Here is a 23,473-nt window from a genome sequence, read left to right on the forward strand (position 1 = left end):
CCAAAGTATTGATAGCACGCTCTTGGATGGCAGCTACGGGCCGTGATAGTAATCAGTGGATCCTGCTTGTGAATTCGGTTGTGTCCCATGAAAAATGTGTCGTTATTTCTAGGAAGGCCCCGGAAATTTTTTATGAAGTGTTGGATAGGTGGTTATCTTCTCTACTTAATCAGTGTACTAGTGTCTCTGTAACGCACTGATGTCTGGACACTATTTCTGAAACATCTTTATGGGTTAGTAATAAGAGATCACACCACTCTTTTGTTTATTTAGTAGCTGTTTGCAGTTTTTTCTTTATTGACTGTTTATGCATACATCATTCATATTCTACACTCTGTAAAGATTTTGCATACGTTGTGTTTTTTTGTTTGTACTCTGTCTTCAAAATCAATAAAAACTTATTGAATAAAAAAAAAGATCCCCAGCTACAGTGCGTGCTATGGTTAAAGCCTGCTGCAGGACACATGCTCAGGGTGTCTATTTGTAGTGCATGTAAACTGGATTTTAAATGTAATACATTTTAAAGTAAGATGCACTTGTTTCTTTGTGGTCTAGGGGGAACCCAGAGCTCTCCGTGGGCTGCTTTGTCCTCCTGACCACCTCCTGTGGCCAGAGGACTCTTATAGGGGACCTTTGTTGCCCATCTCTGGAGCTTGAATTCGGGCTAGAGATGGTAAGCTGGATCTCTTAGCAGATTCCTGAAAATATTTTTGGATGGAACATTTTTTTTCACTGTAGACATCGTGGCACAAGGGAGTGACTAACTCCACAGCTGGCTGTAAGACCACTTCTCACTGTTCATAGGGGACAGTGTTAAATGTCACCCATTTCCGAGTGATTTGCACATGCACACTGGAGATGCCACCGGGAACAAGGTGCGGGCACCATGTTCCTGGAGACCTGCGCATGTGCAGTAGAATGTCAGAGTCTACTTGCTGCTGGAGAGCAGTGGGCATGCAACACAGGCTGCACGCGGGTCCCTCCTCTCTCTTAAAAACCCCTGCCAACAGGAATGCACCAAACACAGTCCCGTTCTCTGCCTGTCCTGGAATGAGCCCAGCTTCTTCAAGCGCCACCTTCAATTGTGATCGCATTGCAGACTAGGCAAATGAAGGAATCCCCCTCTGCATACACAGACAGGCTGCATATATAGGCGCTCCGCTGCCATCTTTTGCTTCGCAGAGACTGCGCATGATGTCATGCAGCCGTCCCGTAAAGGATCCGGACATGCCTGCATTGCCACATCAACACCTCCTCGACGGCCGCCGTTGTTAATCATAGTGTGATCACATCCTCCAAAAATAGCTCAATTGCATTTTGCGCACTTCTGTGTCCAATGCTGAATTAGGCCCTTTATTTAAAGTATTTTTCTTTATCTGCTAGATTAAAATGTTTCACGTAATGCTCGAAGCTTTAGAAATTGGTTGTGTGTGCCAGCAAAGAACAGATACCGTAAATGTTAGATATGAAAATTAGCAATGCTTACATAGTAACATAGTAAGGTTGCAAAAAGACACTTTGTCCATAGAGTTCAATCTGTTAGTGGTCTTCTACACTGTATTTTTTTAAGACTAATTTTATCTGTTGTGAATGTTGGCAGTTATGTTTATTCCTCTTTTTTTAACTATAGTGCGTGATCTACCCACCGTAACCCTGTATATCCTTATCCATTAGGAATTTATCTAGCCCATTCTTAAAAGTGATGACCGAGTCCACCTTTACTACTCTCTCAGGCAGGGAATTCCAAATATATATTGTCCTTATTGTGAAGAATCATTTTCGCCTCTGTGTGCGAAATCTCCTCTAACCTAAGCGGATGTTCACGTGTCCGCTGGGTTGATCTTACCAAAAACAATCCCGCTCAAGCTCTGTGTTTCTCCGGCATGGTCCACAGGATATCCACAGGATAACAATGGGATATCATGAAGCGACAGCGGATTTGCATGCAACGGGCCCGTCCATATATCCCCGCCTCCTGGCTTAGGCAAATCAGTTTTTTGTTTGGTGCGGCAGGAGCCGGACCATGGTCAGCGGGTTGCTGCTTGTTAGCAGCCTTAAGCTTTTATTTTATTTTTATAGTCTTACTATTTTTTCTTGAGTGATCTTTCTAAACAGCATCTTATACGTACCTTAGAAAGAGTCGCTCCAACAACTCTCCACCTGGTTGTGACAACGCTTACCCACAAGTACAGTGCTGTTTCGGCGGGCATCTGTGTTGGATATACTAGCAGGTCCAGCAGACGTTACCAGGCTTTGGCCGGAGCACGCGGAGAAGGTAAGGCTCGGTTCCGCATAGTAGGGGAATACGGACACAGCTGAAATGTTTTGGGAGGAGAATACCAAACAGTTGCTGACGCGGTTGCCACCATGGGTGCACCAGTGCTAGGTCTTAGGGATCAGAGGCTCCAGGAATAGTATGAGGCCGCGATCCCAGGGGATGATGTCAGCAGTGGGGAGTCAGACGCTCTCCTGGTCGCCCCGCCCCCCAGTTCATGACCAGTTTCCGCTGAGTCTCCCGCCACGAGCTGTTTCCCGCTTCCATCTCAGACGCTGTACACAAAGGGGAACCAGTCCAGCATAGGTGGCTGTGTGAGTAGTGCGTCTGTGTTCACTGAGCCCCTGTGTTAACTAAATGTTCATGGAGTGGCAGTGTACACTAGTAGCGTCTGGATCCACTCAACGTTCGCTACCATACTGATTGGTCCTGGAAGCGAGGTGATTCTCCCTGTATCCCACTCTGAGTACAGGTAATACAGCACCAAGGGGGTTATTCCGACCCGTTCGCATGCATCGGTTCATCGCTGCGGTGCGAACGGGTCGGAACTGCACATGTGCGGCGCCCGTAATGTGCAAGCACATCGTTGCCCAGCGACAGCCGTCGCTGGGCAACGACCAGGAGAGAGAAGAAAGTGATCGGTAGCGCGATCGCAAGAAGATTGATAGCGGGGAGGCGTTCTGGGGCAGATATTTGGGCGTGGAGAGCTGAACACAGGCGTGTCCAGGCATTTGTAGGGCGGTTGTCTGATGTCAATTCTGGGACCTTCATCGCTGGAGCCATCGCACATGTCTAGGGCTAGTCTTGTTCTACACAAAACTTTTTTAGCATAACAGGGCTGCACAAGCGATCACAGACCTGCTGTACTAAATTACACTCCCCCATAGGCGGCGTCTAGTTGATCGCATGAGCAGCAAAAAGTTGCTACGTGCGATCAACTCGGAATGACCCCCTAAGTCTTTATCTACCTTTTTGAGTACGAATAGTTAGATAAGTGCCTATTGCATATGAGTCTGTATACATTTACTGTTTCTTTCGCAGTGCGTCTGAGTACGTTAGATCTGTTTAAACATGATGCAGGAGAAGGAAGCTCTCAGCCCAGTGGATATAGCTGAGTTAATTAAAGCTATGAATGCCATTCTGTCCTTAAAGGATTCAGCAGAGCCTGTGTTAAAAACCAAGGCACCTGTGTTTAAACTCCCCAAGACAGTTAAGACTGAGTTTCCAGGGTCAGATCAGCTGACGGAAATCATTGAAGAGGCTTGGGCTACGCCAAATAAGTTTAGAATTTTTTAGAAATTGATTTCCAATTATCCTCTTCCAGCTGGGGATTGTTTAAAAAGAGAGGTGGCTCCTAAAGTAGATACGCATGTAATTCGATTAGTGCGAAAATCTACATTCTTTGCCTTCAACATCATTAAATTATGTCATGGATAGGAGAGTGGATGGTTTTCTAAAAACCATTTTTTCCCTGTCTGGGGCAGTCATAAGGCCAGCCATGGCTTCAGCTTGCATGGCAAAGGCAGTGGCTGCCTGGGCTGATGCATTGGAGATGGATTTTTCAACAGCATGTAGAGAGCAAAAATCCCTTATAGCACATATGAAACAGGCTGCAATGTTCTTAGAAGAAGCAGCATTGGATCTGGGTACTATTGCCTCCAGGGCATCTGCTTCAACAATAGCTGCTCGCAGAGCAGTTTGGCTACGTACGTGGTGATAGTCAGTTTTCTACCTTTTTAACACAAGCTATTTACGAATACCTTCAAGCCGTAATGGCCGCTAAACCTCGTTCACGTGCTACGCACTCCGTACGCTATTTGCGTATGAAGACCTCACACGTGGTACGCAAGTAACGTACACACACTGCGCTGGGTGTATGGAATACACACAGCGAGCGTACACACAGACAGTACTTTTATAAACTTAAAACACAGAGCCTCATTATACTGTAAGTCTTAGTATTGAGATACTGCAATGATATACCACTGGTTAACCTGGATATTTAAGCAAGCTGTTTGAGTGATTGAGATACTCAGAAACCCTTTGTACTAGCTAGAGAAACACAGACACCTTGCTGAGGTTCCAACACCTTTACTAACGAGATTTAGCTATGTAAAAAGGGAAAAATACAGTTTACAGCTTATACACTACAGCACTAACATGAAACACCTAAGCAGGATAACTGGACATAAATAAACAATAGCGTCTTAATCCTAAACAATAACAGTGAGAGAGAGAGTATGGCAAATACAGACAGATTAAGTTGGTCACAGAGAAAAACTTACACACTGGGGAATGATCGCTGCGCAGTCCTGGTCACCAGCTCCATAGTTAGTCAGTGATGAAAACCTTTTGTGGAGAGTAGACTGAGTGGGTCCAGCCTGGCTGTTTTTTATATACACAACATACAGTACACTACAAAGGGCCCTGCAATCTCATTGTTCATTGGACACAGGAATCTGTCTTCACATTATAACAAAAGGTCATAGGTTTGTTTGAACAGGTGGGCTGTGACTATTCCAGACTGCTCAGGTGGGAGGGAATCTCAGGACTCACACCACATGTGTAATAAAACAGCAAATACTTTTAAAGTCCATAACCTACTTTTATATATAACTATACGATGGAGCGACCGATCTCTTCCTATCCAACACCGGAATGTTTCTAATGAAATACTCTTCGGTTAGGTACTAAACACCACTGTTCAGACCCTGTCTGACCCTTCATATCATGCAAAGAGGAATTCCTTTGTTCATGAACCAGTTACACTAAACATACTTACAGATATTATTAAAGGGACCATAACCTATAAAATATACTATTTGGATTAACTATGTAACGATCGAGTCGCCCGCCAGACGCACACAAACTCTACCGTAAATGCACATACCACGCGCCTGAGCGCACGACCGTGGAGGCGCCGTCACGCAACTGCGAATATACGCACGGGAGAGAATGTGCACGTGCAGCGGGCAAGCGCATGGGGTTAGTACAAGGCATCATAGGTCGCTATATTTTTCCGACTTTGACAGTCCACCCTTTGGCAGTCACCAATAACTGCCACTTCCTAAACAGTTCAAACAGAAAAATATATGTCATCATGTAAATACCTTTTTATGATTGGGTAAAGGGAGGAGAGGAGAAGGTGGGAAAAGTATGACCTAGTGAGACAGTAAATGCATGTGTGTATGAAATCCATGTTTGAGGGGTCATGTATCATCGTGCCGTACGTGTTTTAAATCAAGCTTCGAGGTATTGCGAAGTATACATTTGAATCCTTCTTATCCCGTATCAAGGGTCTGGATGGGCTGTCAAACTCTACCGAGCTCTTTTCGGCTTTTGGTTGCAACAAATGGGGGAGCACATTTAGTTGATGATACATGAAGGGGGGAAACATGTGAATGCTACTATGTGAGAATCACCTGTCGACTATGTGAGATACTACCTGGAGGTTGTAGAGATGAAGATAAGAAACAATCGTTATAAATGCAGTCGTAAACTATGCGAGTTTAAATAAACAGTCGCCGATTGAGGTCTTGTCTGATGTCTTGTCTGATGTACATGTTGTCTGATGTCTCTCGGTGCTTTTGCTGTAAATAGCAAGCAAAAGCTGTTCCAGTGTCCATAAAATTACAGTCTCTAAAGTATTGGGCTTTCGTAAAAAGTTAAAGTCACTAGGGATATTGGGGGTCTGTGGCATAGCTCATCAATGGTCTGTATAAAAGAGGTTGTCAAAATCTTCTTCCAAGCGGATGTCTTTGTACTTTGGAGGAAAACAAAGGAGAAACGGGTGAAAGAAACGGACCGTGGAATCACATTTTCATCACATTGTCTCTATCGTTGGGTCATAAATAAAATTAGTTGTTATTACAGTGTCCTCGCTCCTCAGACTCATCACTCTGGTACTACCTTTACACTTCGTTAAAGCCCGAACGCATCTAAATATCAGACCAACCAATATGACGACTCCCAGAATACACAAGATATATTTCCCTACATCCATTATAATGCTTGGGCCCATTCTCCTAAACCAGAGAACCAATTTCGTGGGTTCAACCATGACACCCAACTGGTCAGCTCATTACCCACAGCAGCGAGTGTGAGATTGTGTTAACTTCGAAACTCCCACTTCAATTGCAAAATGTCATCCATCTTTTGGTCTATGACCTCGGCCGGGTCCTCAGTGCTGTTTGTAATATACGTGCAGCATTTTATTCCATATTGAGTTGCTAGGGTAACACAATACCCGCCTGTCACTGCTGTGAGGTAATTGAGAATCATCCTATGCTGAACCAGCTCTGTTTTGTAGGCTTGTAACTCTCTCCCAGTGTACCTGAATGTGTCGTCATACATTTCGGTGATATTGTCTAATAAATTTGCTAGCGCAGATATATATCTATAATTTTTCACTCCTCTGGCGGTACGAGTGATATCTAACGCGAGTAGGACTTGAATCCCGGTGGATTCATGGATCTGGTCAGAGGCCGGATGCTCTGTTCTTTCTATCAGGTGCCGTTTAATGACGTGCTCGTAATGAGTGTGAGTATAATGAGCTTGGGCACCACGGTGAATGTCTTTCATTTTGATATGGGATACAGTCATTACTTCAGGCAGTACTTTTCCAATGTAACACAATCCCTCTGAGTTTGGGGCAAGCCACTTATACGCCTTTCTCCCGCATATGAAATATGCATCGTTGGGGAGAACATATGGGACGGAGTATGAATATAACCATGTTACAAATTTTCCATGTGAAATCTCCTAACCCTAACTCTCCCATCTGTCTAGTACACGTATCCGGTTGTACGATATGTGCACAGTATCCTGGTGATACTACTCCAACTCGCATGGTCCTACTTCCTAGAGTGTACCTATACCGGAAATATTTTCCACTGTCTGCTATCTGGCGTATAAGCTCTGTGTCTATGGGCATTCTATCGGCTCTATATGAAAATGTCATGGTTTGATTACTCCATGACACTTCCCAATTTCCCGGCTTTCGGGGATTGGAAATGTTAAAGCATACTAACGACCTATCCACATGATACTGGTGGAGCTTCAAACTAGGAGGACTAGAGATATTAAACCTCTTGTCCACCGGCCTCCCACCACTTAACTCAAGTACCTCTCCTACAGTTAAAGGGAATGGTACTAGCCCTGATTTGCTGTGACCTTGAGGTACTTGAGAGCATACCCAACAGTCTGTCTGGTTTAACACTCTACCCACTAAAGAGTGATCGTCACTCAATGGATGCCGGTCCATGTGGACATTAAAACTGGACTGACATTTCTTGATGCACCCATCCTCAACTATATTGTCACAATGCCTACAGATGCAGTTTTCTTCAGCTAACAATCCTTCACAATTCCTTCTATTGTCAATGCTATCAGATCAATTAGGTGCAATAGGATGCGCTAATTGTGAAAATAGCTTATACAATATAGATTTCACTTGTGTGCAATATTAGAAATTGATACTTCCCTTAATACTTCCTATATGCATATGCTCTTAAATTCATTCCACATGTAAAGAGATAGAAAAAGATGCATATAGTGTAGTATATTTAAATAGGGCAAGATTTAATACAATAATGGTCACAATATACAGTGTACATTTAAAAACACACATAAAATGCTGATTAAATTTGTGAATAACTTTTTCACCCAAATGGAGGGTGATAAAGGTGGAGGATTACCAGATGGAAGTGTTCAGTGGGCGTTTCAGATGTAACCTTAGGGTAACTGGCTCCGGAACCGGGTTCTCTCGTCCACGTCCCAATCGTCTGGTCAACCTTTCACCTGCTAAAGGTTCAATGGATACTCCACTCTCCTGCTGCTACGCGTTTCGGGAATATCCCTTCGTCAGGCAGTGAGAGTGAAGTGAACAGGACATCCTATTTATACCTTCAACCCTCTTAACTTCCGGTTCAGGGGTCATATCTCCACAATAAATAATATAACTAAAAATAATATAAAATGTCCGATGGATATTATCAAAATATAAATAAACATTAAAAATAGTACTGTGCATAAAACATAAGATAACGTTATAGTCACCGGAAGTGGCATTAATGTGACTTCCGGTCCTGACAGTGACAGATAATACCATGACGACCACAAAATTACCAAAATTCAAAAGCATCCCTAAAGTTTCTGTTTATATTTCAATCGAAAGCCTCCCAGTCTGCACGCTGATCGTACCCGGCGAGTCCCGATCATGTATAACGGAATGTTCAGCGTATAACCTGCTGGAACGCATTTGGAGCGCACATCGGCTTCCGGTGACGTACTTCCGGTCTTGTAGTGGAACGCACTTGGAGCGCTTCGGGGTTTCTTACGACGCGCTTCCGGTCGCGGCCACCAGCGTCGATGAACTTAAAAAATGCTTTGTGCATCCGATTCCATGTCTTTATATTGTCCCAAGTGTCTATACATTTACATAGTTCTTAAAAATCAAAACGGGAGGCATTACCATCCACGGAGCGTATTTGGAAACACAGGATCTTTTGAGGCACATACTTCCTGGATTCCAGTTCCATTTTGCTTGTAGGCAACATTGCCCATACTGCTGACTTAATGTAAATAACAATTAGAAATGTCATCAAAGTGGTATAAAGAACATAACATATTTATAAGTGAGGGACTAGGAGCTATTCTAATAGTGAATAGAAAAAGAGATGGTGGTTTGTTAAAAAAATTATGATAGGAACGGAGAAAGTTGGATTAAGGTTTAAAGAAACCATTTTAATTCGAAATCTGCATTAAGTCCATGCGGGGTAAGGCTCTTAACTTTGTGGATCCATTTCATTTCACTTTTAGCCAAACGTGTTGCTTCATCTCTATATCTCCAATTGTTCTTGATATTTTCTATGGCTAAAAAGCGGATGATGTTATTGGTAGAGCAGTTATGTACTTCTTTAAAATGATTAGATAGAGAATGTGTAGTTAGGCCCTTCTTAATATTTCGGAGGTGTTCACTTAGTCTGGTTTTAAGTGCTCTGCTTGTTCGACCAATATAAACCAGATTACAGCTACATTCAATTAAATAAACTACATTAGTGGTGTGGCATGTCATGAATTGTTGTAGTTTATATTTGGCGTCCTTCACTGTGAATTCCTCGTATTTGGATTTTTCTGATTTAATCTCTCGACAAGCCTGACACGTTCCACACCTGAAGAAGCCTTTATTTCTTATAGGATGGTGGTCCTGGTATGGTAAGGCGCTTCTAGTAAGTTTGTCTTTAAGATTCGGGGCTTTTCTATAGATAAAGCGTGGTAATTGTGGTAGCACTCCTTTTAAGACTGGATCTTTAAGTAGTAGATGCCAGTGTCTTCGTACAATGGATTCCATTTTCTTATGTTGGCTGTTATATTGAGTAATAAAAGCAAATTGAGTTTTGTCATCTTTTTCTTTTCCCGTTTTATTCTTCCCCTCTAGGAGTTCAGTCCGATCTTTTTGGAGGGTTTCGTTTTTGAATCTCTCTAACTCATTCACATCATAGCCTTTATTTATGAAACCCGTTTTCATTATATCTATTTGTTCTTCACACACTGTTTTTTTACTGCAATTCCGTCTAAGTCTTAAGAATTGACTTTTAGGGACGCTAGTAAGCCAATTATAATGATGTTCACTAGTCGTTGCTATGTAATTATTGGCGTCTGTCGGTTTTTTAAAGCATTTGGTCTCCAGTTTACCGTCTGCGATGTATAATGACAAATCCAAGAAACTTAATTCTGTTTGGCTAATAGTAACACTTAATTTGATGTTCAAATCATTAGAATTTAATTCTTCTGAGAAAGTATCCAGAGTTTCTTTATTGCCTTTCCAGAAAAGGATGATGTCATCAATATACCGATACCACAAAATAAGCTCATTTCCGAATGTTGGGTTCACTTTGATGTTTTTTTCTTCCCAATAGGACATAAACAAATTCGCAAAGCTTGGGGCGAATTTTGTCCCCATTGCGGTTCCGATGAGTTGGTTATAATATATCCCATCGAAGTAGAAGTAGTTATTTTTAAGTATAAATCTTATTCCTTCCAACAGAAATTCTTTTTTGTCCTCCGGATAATCTGTCTTGTCCAGGTAATACTTGACAGCTTCTACTCCCTTCTCGTGTGGTATGTTAGTGTATAGTGCTTCCACATCGGCCGTCGCCATCCACATTTCCTCAGACCATTCAAATGCATTAATCTTCCGAAGTATGTCGGTTGTATCCTTAAGATGGAAGTCCGTCTTTGTTACCAGTGGTTGTAGGTGGGCATCAATAAATTCCGAGAGGTTGGCCGTTAGACTACCCACCCCTGCCATAATTGGTCTTCCTGGTGGATTCGTAGGATTCTTATGTACCTTCGGAAGCACGTAGATGGTTGGTGTCGCTGGATCTAAAACGTTAAGGTACTCAAATTCTTTATCAGTAATTGTTTTTTTGTCTAGATGTGCCTTTAGAAGTTGATTAAGGGCATTTTTTATTCTGTTGGTAGGGTCACTTCTTAATTTTGAGTATGTGTCACCATCATTTAGTTGACGATAGATCTCTTTCTTATAGTCTGCCTTATTTAGTATGGCCACTCCTCCCCCTTTATCGCACGGTTTGATCACAATGTTATCATCTTTCTGAAGCGTCTTCAATGCCAGACGTTCCTTTTTTGACAAGTTCCACTTCTTTATTTTAGTTTTATCCAATCTTTCCATATCTTCCAGAACTGATTTTTGGAAACTATCCACTAGACTTCCCTTCAGGTATTTCGGGTAGAAAGTCGATTTTTTCTTAAATTGTTCTCTTGTATTGTCCATCTCTTTTAGGTCCGCAGGAATACGCTCCGTGGATGGTAATGCCTCCCGTTTTGATTTTTAAGAACTATGTAAATGTATAGACACTTGGGACAATATAAAGACATGGAATCGGATGCACAAAGCATTTTTTAAGTTCATCGACGCTGGTGGCCGCGACCGGAAGCGCGTCGTAAGAAACCCCGAAGCGCTCCAAGTGCGTTCCACTACAAGACCGGAAGTACGTCACCGGAAGCCGATGTGCGCTCCAAATGCGTTCCAGCAGGTTATACGCTGAACATTCCGTTATACATGATCGGGACTCGCCGGGTACGATCAGCGTGCAGACTGGGAGGCTTTCGATTGAAATATAAACAGAAACTTTAGGGATGCTTTTGAATTTTGGTAATTTTGTGGTCGTCATGGTATTATCTGTCACTGTCAGGACCGGAAGTCACATTAATGCCACTTCCGGTGACTATAACGTTATCTTATGTTTTATGCACAGTACTATTTTTAATGTTTATTTATATTTTGATAATATCCATCGGACATTTTATATTATTTTTAGTTATATTATTTATTGTGGCGATATGACCCCTGAACCGGAAGTTAAGAGGGTTGAAGGTATAAATAGGATGTCCTGTTCACTTCACTCTCACTGCCTGACGAAGGGATATTCCCGAAACGCGTAGCAGCAGGAGAGTGGAGTATCCATTGAACCTTTAGCAGGTGAAAGGTTGACCAGACGATTGGGACGTGGACGAGAGAACCCGGTTCCGGAGCCAGTTACCCTAAGGTTACATCTGAAACGCCCACTGAACACTTCCATCTGGTAATCCTCCACCTTTATCACCCTCCATTTGGGTGAAAAAGTTATTCACAAATTTAATCAGCATTTTATGTGTGTTTTTAAATGTACACTGTATATTCTGACCATTATTGTATTAAATCTTGCCCTATTTAAATATACTACACTATATGCATCTTTTTCTATCTCTTTACATGTGGAATGAATTTAAGAGCATATGCATATAGGAAGTATTAAGGGAAGTATCAATTTCTAATATTGCACACAAGTGAAATCTATATTGTATAAGCTATTTTCACAATTAGCGCATCCTATTGCACCTAATTTATCTGTTCACCATTTTCACACCGGTATAAGGGAATACCACTGGTGCAAAGGGGTAGCTGCTTTTTGTTATTGGCGCCACATTCGTTCTCTGCACCACCTTTATATCACAATGCTATCAGATCGTTTTCTGATACTCGCCTTTACTCGGTGATTATGTTGCTCTTGGAAAACTACGCCTCCATACTGGTCTTCAGAACCCATTCCAGATCCTTTCTCGACCTCCATGGTACTCTCACCGAAACAGACTGCTATGGTCAACAGGAAAATCCGGATCACAGTCTCTTGGGGCAAGTCCATCTTAGAGGAGTAGAAAGAGAAATTTGTAATGGGGGTACAAAAAATAATTTTAGGGGAAAGAAAAATGTTACGATGCTTTTGTCCTCTAGTCTTGTTGTTCTTCTTGCTCTGTTGTCATCTCAAAGGTGCTGTCTCTCAGTCTTCCAAACGAACATTCTGGTGATACAATATTCCTTCCAAATCTGCGATCTTTCTGTAAGGAGCAGAAATATTGCATTACCATTTGTCTAACTGATGTGTGACATACCATCTGTAAAGCATGAGAACATGAGAGAGAAGAGGAAAAAACAAACAAACGAGAGAGAGAACAATTCATATATATGTTACCTAAAACAACCAACAAAAAAAAACCATTGCCAGATCTTCCGCTCACCATCAGGCTGTCACACCATCACATCCATTGATATCTTTGCGCTGTCTCCCCCACCAGTATTTCCACACTCCACCCTTTTGTGCCTGGCCAGGACACACCGATGTTGGTAGGTCACACTGGGGTTAGGTAGACTTCTGCAAAGACCAAGTAGCTATGTGATGTTTGAGTTCTGCCGATGAACGTCAGAGATGGGGAAAATAAACATTTACAGATTAATTACAAAGTTGACTCGGCCGTTCCTGTGTCTACAAGGGACTGACCTCCCAATATCCTTACTTGTAACCTCAGGCTTACTATCAAGGTTAAATTACCAACTTTCTGGATCATAAATTATAGGTGTAGCTCAAAATTTTACATATGTGGTACCTGATTACAATTTCATTTTTCATGTCGTTGCCTAGGGGTTTTATATGACTTTTGTATATTTTTCACTCTACAGTCTCGTGCAAAATGTCCCTCTTTGCGACAATGGTAACAAACTATCACATTTGAATTTCTCACAGGGGTTTGGGGCTTAAGCTGGTGTGGCTTCGTTGTCAGGGCTTATCTACTGATTGTCATTAGCTTACTACCCTGTGACTCCAGGTGTCTTTTGATGTTCCATTCATGGTCAATAGCAGACTCTCTCATGACAGCCACCGAGACACCTCTCCAGTTAGGTAGAGAGGTCTGTACCCTTGTTCTCAACCTGTAAACCATCCATTAATACCTTAACCGCTATTTCTCTAACGTCCTAGTGGATGCTGGGAACTCCGTAAGGACCATGGGGAATAGCGGGCTCCGAAGGAGGCTGGGCACTCTAGAAAGATTTGACTACCTGGTGTGCACTGGCTCCTCCCACTATGACCCTCCTCCAAGCCTCAGTTAGATTTCGTGCCCGGCCGAGGTTGGATGCACACTAGGGGCTCTCCTGAGCCCTTAGAAAGAAAGTATAGTTTTAGGTTTTTTATTTTCAGTGAGACCTGCTGGCAACAGGCTCACTGCAGCGAGGGACTAAGGGGAGAAGAAGCGAACTCGCCTGCTTGCAGCCGGATTGGGCTTCTTAGGCTACTGGACACCGTTAGCTCCAGAGGGATCGACCGCAGGCCCAGTCCTTGGTGTTCGGTCCCGGAGCCGCGCCGCCGTCCCCCTTACAGAGCCAGAAGCAAGAAGAGGTCCGGAAAAACGGCGGCAGAAGACATCAGTCTTCACCAAGGTAGCGCACAGCACTGCAGCTGTGCGCCATTGCTCCTCATGCACACTTCACACTCCGGTCACTGAGTGTGCATGGCGCTGGGGGGGGCGCCCTGAGCAGCAATAAAAACACCTTGGCTGGCAAAATAACCACAATATATAGCCCCAGAGGCTATATATGTAGAAAATACCCCTGCCAGAATCCAGAAAAAAGCGGGAGAATAGGCCGCGGAAAAGGGGCAGAGCTATCTCCCTCAGACACACTGGCGCCATTTCTCCTTCACAGATCCGCTGGAAGGAAGCTCCCTGGCTCTCCCCTGCAGTCTACACTACAGAACAGGGTAAAAACAGAGAGGGGGGGCCACTAAATTTGGGCGCAATATATATATAATATAAAAAAGCAGCTATAGGGGACATAACTCAGTTAGTCCCTGCATTATATAGCGCTCTGGTGTGTGCTGGCATACTCTCACTCTGTCCCCCCAAAGGGCTTTTGTGGGTCCTGTCCTCATTCGGAGCATTCCTTGTGTGTGTGCGGTGTATCGGTACGGCTGTGTCGACATGTTTGATGAGGATAATGATGTGGAGGCGGAGCAGATGCCTTTGGAAGGGATGTCACCCCCTGCGGGGCAGACACCTGAGTGGATGGGCTTATGGAAAGTAATGAGTGCACGTATAGACTCCTTATATAAGAAAATCGACGACATGCCAAATGTGGGACAACCGACTTCTCAGCTCGTGCCTGCCCAGGCGTCGCATGGGTCGTCAGGGGCTCTAAAACGCCCGCTACCTCTAACAGACCCAGATGTCGACACTGATACTGACACCAGTGTCGACGACGATGAGTCTAACCTGATGCCCACTAAGGCCATTCACTGCATGATTGAGGCAATGAAAGAGGTGTTACACATTTCTGATATAACTACAGGTACCACTAAAAAGGGTATTATGTTTGGAGAGAAAAAACTACCCGTAGTTTTTCCCCCATCAGATGAATTAAATGAAGTGTGTGAGGAAGCGTGGACTTTCCCTGATAAAAAATTGGTAATTCCTAAGAAGGTACTAATGGCGTTCCCTTTCCCGCCAGAGGATAGGTCACGTTGGGAAACACCCCCTAGAGTGGATAAAGCGCTCACACGTTTGTCTAAAAAGGTGGCACTACCGTCTCCGGATACGGCCGCCCTCAAGGAACCTGCTGATAGAAAGCAGGAGGCGATCCTGAAGTCTGTATATACACACACAGGCATTATACTTAGGCCAGCTATTGCGTCAGCTTGGATGTGCAGTGCTGCCGCTGCATGGTCAGATAAACTGTCAGAAAATATTGACACATTAGACAGAGACACGATCCTGTTAACCATAGACCATATAAAAGACTCAGTCTTATATATGAGAGATGCACAGAGGGAAATCTGCCGACTGGCATCTAAAGTAAGTGCATTGTCCATTTCTGCTAGGAGAGGCTTATGGACTCGCCAGTGGACAGGAGATGCAGATTCAAAAAAGCACATGGAAGTGTTACCATATAAGGGTGAGGAATTATTTGGGGATGGTCTCTCGGACCTAGTTTCCACAGCAACGTCTGGGAAGTCAGCATTTTTACCCCATGTCCCCTCACAGCCTAAGAAGGCGCCGTTTTATCAGGTTCAGTCCTTTCGGACCCAGAAAAACAGGCGTGGAAAAGGCGGGTCTTTTCTGTCCAGAGGCAGAGGTAGGGGAAAAAGGCTGCAACAAACAGCAGGTTCCCAGGAGCAAAAGTCCTCCCCCGCTTCTTCCAAGTCCGCCGCATGACGGTGGGGCTCCACAGGCGGAGCCAGGTACGGTGGGGGGTCGCCTAAAAATTTCAGCGATCAGTGGGTTCGCTCACAGGTGGATCCCTGGATCCTGCAAATAGTATCTCAGGGGTACAAGCTGGAATTCGAGGCGTCCCCACCCCACCGGTTCCTAAAATCTGCCTTGCCGACGACTCCCTCAGACAGGGAGGCGGTGCTAGCGGCAATTCACAAGCTGTATTCCCAGCAGGTGATAATCAAGGTACCCCTACTTCAACAAGGCCGGGGTTATTATTCCACACTATTTGTGGTACCGAAACCGGACGGTTCGGTGAGACCCATTCTAAATTTGAAATCCTTGAACACATACATAAAGAAATTCAAGTTCAAGATGGAATCGCTCAGGGCGGTTATTGCAAGCCTGGACGAGGGGGATTACATGGTATCCCTGGACATCAAGGATGCTTACTTGCATGTCCCCATTTACCATCCTCACCAGGAGTACCTCAGATTTGTGGTACAGGATTGCCATTACCAATTCCAGACGCTGCCGTTTGGACTGTCCACGGCACCGAGGGTATTTACCAAGGTTATGGCGGAAATGATGATACTCCTTCGAAGAAAGGGAGTTTTAATTATCCCGTACTTGGACGATCTCCTAATAAAAGCGAGGTCCAAGGAACAGTTGTTGGTGGGAGTAGCACTATCTCAGGAAGTGCTGCACCAGCACGGCTGGATTCTGAATATCCCAAAGTCACAGCTGGTTCCGACGACACGGCTACTGTTCCTGGGTATGATTCTGGATACAGTCCAGAAAAAAGTGTTTCTCCCGGAGGAGAAAGCCAGGGAGTTGTCATCTCTAGTCAGAGACCTCCTGAAACCAAAACAGGTATCAGTGCATCGCTGCACGCGGGTCCTGGGAAAGATGGTGGCTTCTTACGAAGCAATTCCCTTCGGCAGGTTCCATGCCAGAATTTTTCAGTGGGACCTGTTGGACCAGTGGTCCGGATCGCATCTTCAGATGCATCGCTTAATAACCCTGTCTCCAAGAACCAGGGTGTCTCTACTGTGGTGGCTGCAGAGTGCCCATCTTCTAGAGGGCCGCAGGTTCGGCATACAGGACTGGGTCCTGGTGACCACGGATGCCAGCCTTCGAGGCTGGGGGGCAGTCACACAGGGAAGAAGCTTCCAAGGACTATGGTCGAGTCAGGAGGCTTCCCTTCACATAAATATTCTGGAACTAAGGGCCATCTACAATGCCCTAAGTCAAGCAAAATCCCTGCTCCTACACCAGCCGGTGCTGATCCAGTCAGACAACATCACGGCAGTCGCCCATGTAAATCGACAGGGCGGCACAAGAAGCAGGATGGCGATGGCAGAAGCCACAAGAATTCTCTGATGGGCGGAGAATCATGTACTAGCACTGTCAGCAGTGTTCATTCCGGGAGTGGACAACTGGGAAGCAGACTTCCTCAGCAGACACGACCTCCACCCGGGAGAGTGGGGACTTCATCCAGAAGTTTTCCAGATGCTGGTAAACCGTTGGGAAAAACCACAGGTGGACATGATGGCGTCCCGCCTCAGCAAAAAGTTAAAAAGATATTGCGCCAGGTCAAGGGACCCTCAGGCGATAGCTGTGGACGCTCTAGTGACACCGTGGGGGTACCAGTCGGTTTATGTGTTCCCTCCTCTGCCTCTCATACCAAAGGTATTGAGAATAATAAGAAAGCGAGGAGTAAACACAATTCTCGTGGTTCCGGATTGGCCAAGACGAGCGTGGTACCCGGAACTTCAAGAGATGCTCTCAGAGGACCCGTGGCCTCTACCGCTCAGGCAGGACCTGCTACAGCAGGGGCCCTGTCTGTTCCAAGACTTACCGCGGCTGCGTTTGACGGCATGGCGGTTGAACACCGGATCCTGAAGGAAAAGGGTATTCCGGAAGAAGTAATTCCTACGCTTATTAAGGCCAGGAAAGATGTTACGGCAACGCATTATCACCGTATATGGCGAAAATATGTTGCATGGTGCGAGGCCAATAAGGCCCCAACAGAGGAATTTCAACTAGGTCGATTTCTGCATTTCCTGCAAGCAGGAGTGGATATGGGCCTAAAACTAGGCTCCATTAAAGTACAGATCTCTGCTCTGTCGATTTTCTTTCAAAAAGAACTAGCTTCAGTACCTGAAGTTCAGACTTTTGTAAAATGAGTGCTGCATATTCAGCCCCCGTTTGTGCCTCCAGTGGCACCTTGGGATCTCAACGTGATGTTGAGTTTCTTAAAATCGCATTGGTTTGAGCCACTAAAAACCGTGGATCTGAAATATCTCACGTGGAAAGTGGTCATGTTATTAGCATTTGCTTCAGCCAGGCGAGTGTCAGAATTGGCGGCTTTATCATGTAAAAGCCCTTATCTGATTTTCCATATGGATAGGGCAGAGTTGAGGACTCGTCCCCAATTTCTCCCTAAGGTGGTGTCAGCATTTCACCTGAACCAGCCTATTGTGGTGCCGGCGGCTACTAGTGAATTGGAGGACTCCAAGTTGCTAGACGTTGTCAGGGCCCTGAAAATATATGTTTCCAGGACGGCTGGAGTCAGAAAATCTGACTCGCTGTTTATCCTGTATGCACCCAACAAGCTGGGTGCTCCTGCTTCTAAGCAGTCTATTGCTCGCTGGATTTGTAGTACAATTCAGCTTGCACATTCTGTGGCAGGCATACCACAGCCAAAATCTGTAAAGGCCCATTCCACAAGGAAGGTGGGCTCATCTTGGGCGGCTGCCCGAGGGGTCTCGGCTTTACAACTTTGCCGAGCAGCTACTTGGTCAGGGGCAAACATGTTTGCAAAATTCTACAAATTTGATACCCTGGCTGAGGAGGACCTGGAGTTCTCTCATTCGGTGCTACAGAGTCATCCGCACTCTCCCGCCCGTTTGGGAGCTTTGGTATAATCCCCATGGTCCTTACGGAGTTCCCAGCATCCACTAGGACGTTAGAGAAAATAAGAATTTACTCACCGGTAATTCTATTTCTCGTAGTCCGTAGTGGATGCTGGGCGCCCATCCCAAGTGCGGATTGTCTGCAATACTTGTAAATAGTTATTGTTAACTAAAGGGTTATTGTTGAGCCATCTGTTGAGAGGCTCAGTTGTTTTCATACTGTCAAACTGGATATAGTATCACGAGTTGTACGGTGTGATTGGTGTGGCTGGTAAGAGTCTTACCCGGGATTCTAAATCCTTCCTTATTATGTCTGCTCGTCCGGGCACGGTGTCCTAACTGAGGCTTGGAGGAGGGTCATAGTGGGAGGAGCCAGTGCACACAAGGTAGTCATAAATCTTTCTAGAGTGCCCAGCCTCCTTCGGAGCCCGCTATTCCCCATGGTCCTTACGGAGTTCCCAGCATCCACTACGGACTACGAGAAATAGAATTACCGGTGAGTAAATTCTTATTATCTCTATGCTGTGCATTTTTCTCAATGTCCGTGATCCTAGTATCTCTAGCCATTACTCGCAGTGCTCGATTGAAATAATTAGAAGTACTTTCCCCCTCACTTTGTCTTATGGAGAAAAAAAATTTCCACTCGACAACGGCTGGGAAATATACTCCTAACTGTCGGTTGATCTGCTTAATACATTCCTAATTGTGTTCCTCCGTACGAGGTACTTCTGTGTCTAATTTACAATCAGTAATAAATTCTGCAGGGTCAACACTGGAAGGCAAACATGCCCTCAGCACTGTCCGCCACTCTTTGTTGGTGGGTTCTGTGGAGTTTCCTAGTTCTTTAATAAACCTCTGACATGCAACTAGATCTCTCCTAGGATCAGGAAATTCAGACATAATTGTCCTTAATTCTGTCCGGGACCAGGGGCAGGGCATTGCACTGCTCCTGGTGGGAATGATTCCCTGAGCGTCAGTCTTCCCATCTGGGACTGCGATCACCCCGGCAGGGTTAAGTTCAACTACATCAGCTTGTGTTGGTTCTACAATATGAGGTACATTTGTTTGTGCGTGATATATAACACCGTACGTACCTGTGGACACGAAATCACCTGACCCTCCGTTAGGGGGTTCGACTACTGCCTTTACCGATTGGGTCGCGTCCACCTGGATGTCTTGTATGATGGCTGCTGGAAAAGGTGCCGACCTCGTGCTGGGCTCACTTTCTTGTTTAACATGGGGTGCAACTTGTACAGGTTAACAGTTGTACATTTAACAGTTTTACTTTTATCATTGTTACATTTACTACTACCATAATTATTAATACAGTTGCTAAGTGCATTTTTATCATACACCAGTGTGCCATTCTCTGTAACCACTTTCTCTCCCGTTGCCATATTTTTCTTACCAAAGTGAGAGTCAGCTGTATAAGCTAATTCTTCTTGTATTTCACTTTCCCGTTGCCATAACTGTAAACAATCCTAATATTTGATCCGTCTCTTTGCAGATTTAATGAGACATATCCTTCTCCTTAGATTCTGTAACACCTCGGGACTAAAACTGCCTACCCGTGGGAACTTTTCCCCGTCATACACAGTCATTCTTTCCCATTCATCGCACAAAACCTCTGTGTGAACCGTATTTCTCACACATGATATACCTTGCCGACCCGATTGGTCGGTTTACTAAATCAACCTGAACCAGGGTTGATCGCCCCCTACCTGAACAACTGGCCCCCATCTTTGCAGGTGTTTCTTTCACTACCTCTGACCTTCAAATCAGGGTCTTCAGCGAACCCTTACAAAAACCAAGATGTCCGGGGTAGGCCGACGGTGAAAGTTTACGAGTACCTTCACTCACTCACCCACGTCGACCAATACGCCCACACACTTCCTTAGCGCTGGTGTACTCAACCTAGGGCCCCTGCAACCTGAACCTATATTTACTGGAACATGTGGATGTGATCCGAAGAGCACTTACCCTTCCCAGTAAATATCAGTTGCTGGAGAATTCCTGAGTGACCAGCGAACCTCCCTTAAAATAAAAAATTACACAAATCACGTTAGAATGTACAAATAGCGTTTATGACCCCTCTAGCGTACGCAAATGGTACTGGGTCAAGTTACAAACTAATGCACACAATTACATGCAGTACAATCGTACTGCACATAAGCAACTAATCTTATGTGTGGAACGACCAACGGAATCGAAAATTGTGGCTGCGAATTCCTTCAGCCAGAGCTTAATGGCCTACATGGGTATCGCACCAACCCTCCTGGGGTTGTGCTTCTTGACTCTATAGCGGACTTCCTAGTCCGCTGTACCTAGACCTCCTGGTCTGTCTCTGGACCTCCTGGTCCGTGACCTCCTGGTCTGCTATACTCTAATGCTCTTATTTCAATATTTAACAAGGGATGCCTCCCAAGCCACCGTGCTGTCACTTTCACGAATGTACCTCACGAGAACTCGATTTCCTGTGGTTCCAACCAAAAAATGAGAAACTTTTTTATATATATATATATATACATATATATATACACACTCTTTCACCTCATATACTCTTTACTTTCGTTTCTGTACAGAAATCCCTTTCATTCAGTATCGCAGTCTTAGTCCCGAAAGGAGTTACAACTAGAGAAGGATTATTTACGCTATAATTTAGGACACTGAGATTGACTTGCGCTATTATCGCGTTGCTTCCCTATCGCCTACTAAAATAATACTATCGTGTGATTTGTATTACGTGGGCGTACCCATACGCTCCGTTGCATAATATACGCTACGTGTGTAAGCCCTTGCGTACGCTCGTTCTGCCCCTTTTTAGAGACACGTGTACGCAGGCCAATAATGTCCACAGAAATACAACTAACACATTTATATCAATGTAAATGATCTTTAACTGTAATCATCTACCGAGCACCACACAGATCTTTCCATGTATCTTTAGGCAAAGCCGTGTGCGTGTGTTACAAATTACTCCTTTACGTATTATTTTTACTTTTAACTACCAATAGCAACAAATCTTTCTCAGCACGTTATCAATGATAAATGGCAAACAGGAAAGTGCACAGATGAAAATGCAATTCTAAATTAATCTAATAACATACATTGATGTAAGCACGCACATATAGATATTACAACTATGTACTAATCACTATTACATCTGAGACCCTATTCAGTGCTTCTAATTTGCATATGAATGTGCTTTTTAACTATCTGTGAAGGCGATTTCTTTCACTGCTGGGAGAAAAAAAACCAAAACCAAAACCCAGTTACACAGGTTCATTTGCATTTCAATGGCTCATCTCACAAGTAGCAGAGTTAAACAGGCTCTTGAAGGAAGAAAGAGAAGATAAAAAAAAAAAACCCAACAACTTTGTTTTATTTGTGTATTTCCTAAATCAAATATTCATTTTACTATTATCTTACATTAAACTCTAAACTATTTATAATTAATTATGATATGGATTAAATAAATGCATTAAAAAACTCATTAAATGGTGATTTCTTTTTGACAATGGATGGCTGATTATTTCCCGAGTCAACTGAAAATCAGCCATTCAGAAAAAAAAATCGACCTTCCCAAAACGGCCGCTGCTCCTCCCCCTTCCACATCCATGAGGGCTACACAAAATGGAGGACAGACCATGCGGCCTCCCTTGTCACAAAGAAAATCATCATGCCAGCCCCTAAAGTTATTTTAGGCCTGAGTTAAAAATAAAACTATCAAGCTATGCAGAGCGATTAAAAATACTTTTAAACCTATTTAAACAGACAAGCAATCCAATCTGCATGTGCAGTTGGCACCAAATAGAAATTAAAACCAGATTTAAAAAGACAATAGCTTAATGTTCTTACCTTCTTCGGTTCCGGATTCTACCAGCACTCCTACAACGTAGCGATGCAGACTCTTATCTGGTCAGCACTACCGTATCCCCAACCACCAACACGGATACCAAGGGATACTACCTTCCCCCTTTGCTGACAGATAAAGTCTGCTTGTGTTCGCTAGTGCGGATATGTGGAGGAAGGACGAGGCCCCAATTGATAGTCAGTTTTCTACCTTTTTAACACAAGCTATTTACGAATACCTTCAAGCCGTAATGGCCGCTAAACCTCGTGCACGTGCTACGCACTCCGTACGATATTTGCGTATGAAGACCTCACACGTGGTACGCAAGTAACGTACACACACTGCGCTGGGTGTATGGAATACACACAGCGAGCGTACACACAGACAGTACTTTTATAAACTTTAAACACAGAGCCTCATTGTACTGTAAGTCTTAGTATTGAGATACTGCAATAATATACCACTGGTTAACCTGGATATTTAAGCAAGCTGTTTGAGTGATTGAGATACTCAGAAACCCTTTGTACTAGCTAGAGAAACACAGACACCTTGCTGAGGTTCCAACACCTTTACTAACGAGATTTAGCTATGTAAAAAGGGAAAAATACAGTTTACAGCTTATACACTACAGCACTAACATGAAACACCTAAGCAGGATAACTGGACATAAATATACAATAGCGTCTTAATCCTAAACAATAACAGTGAGAGAGAGAGAGTATGGCAAATACAGACAGATTAAGTTGGTCACAGAGAAAAACTTACTCACTGGGGAATGATCGCTGCGCAGTCCTGGTCACCAGCTCCATAGTTAGTGATGAAAACCTTTTGTGGAGAGTAGACTGAGCTGGTCCAGCCTGGCTGTTTCTTATATACACAACATAC

The 23,473-nt window shown here is 44.1% G+C and overlaps 1 protein-coding gene across 8 annotated transcripts in view; it reads left to right on the top strand.

Annotated features, from left to right (window-relative positions):
• Positions 1 to 23,473, top strand: part of KAZN (kazrin, periplakin interacting protein) — an 847,756-nt gene that overhangs the window by 268,755 nt on the left and 555,528 nt on the right. The gene's annotated exons all lie outside the window — the stretch shown is intronic.

Source organism: Pseudophryne corroboree, chromosome 10 (assembly GCF_028390025.1).
Source record: "Pseudophryne corroboree isolate aPseCor3 chromosome 10, aPseCor3.hap2, whole genome shotgun sequence".
In the NCBI taxonomy this organism is placed as follows: Eukaryota; Metazoa; Chordata; class Amphibia; order Anura; family Myobatrachidae; genus Pseudophryne; species Pseudophryne corroboree.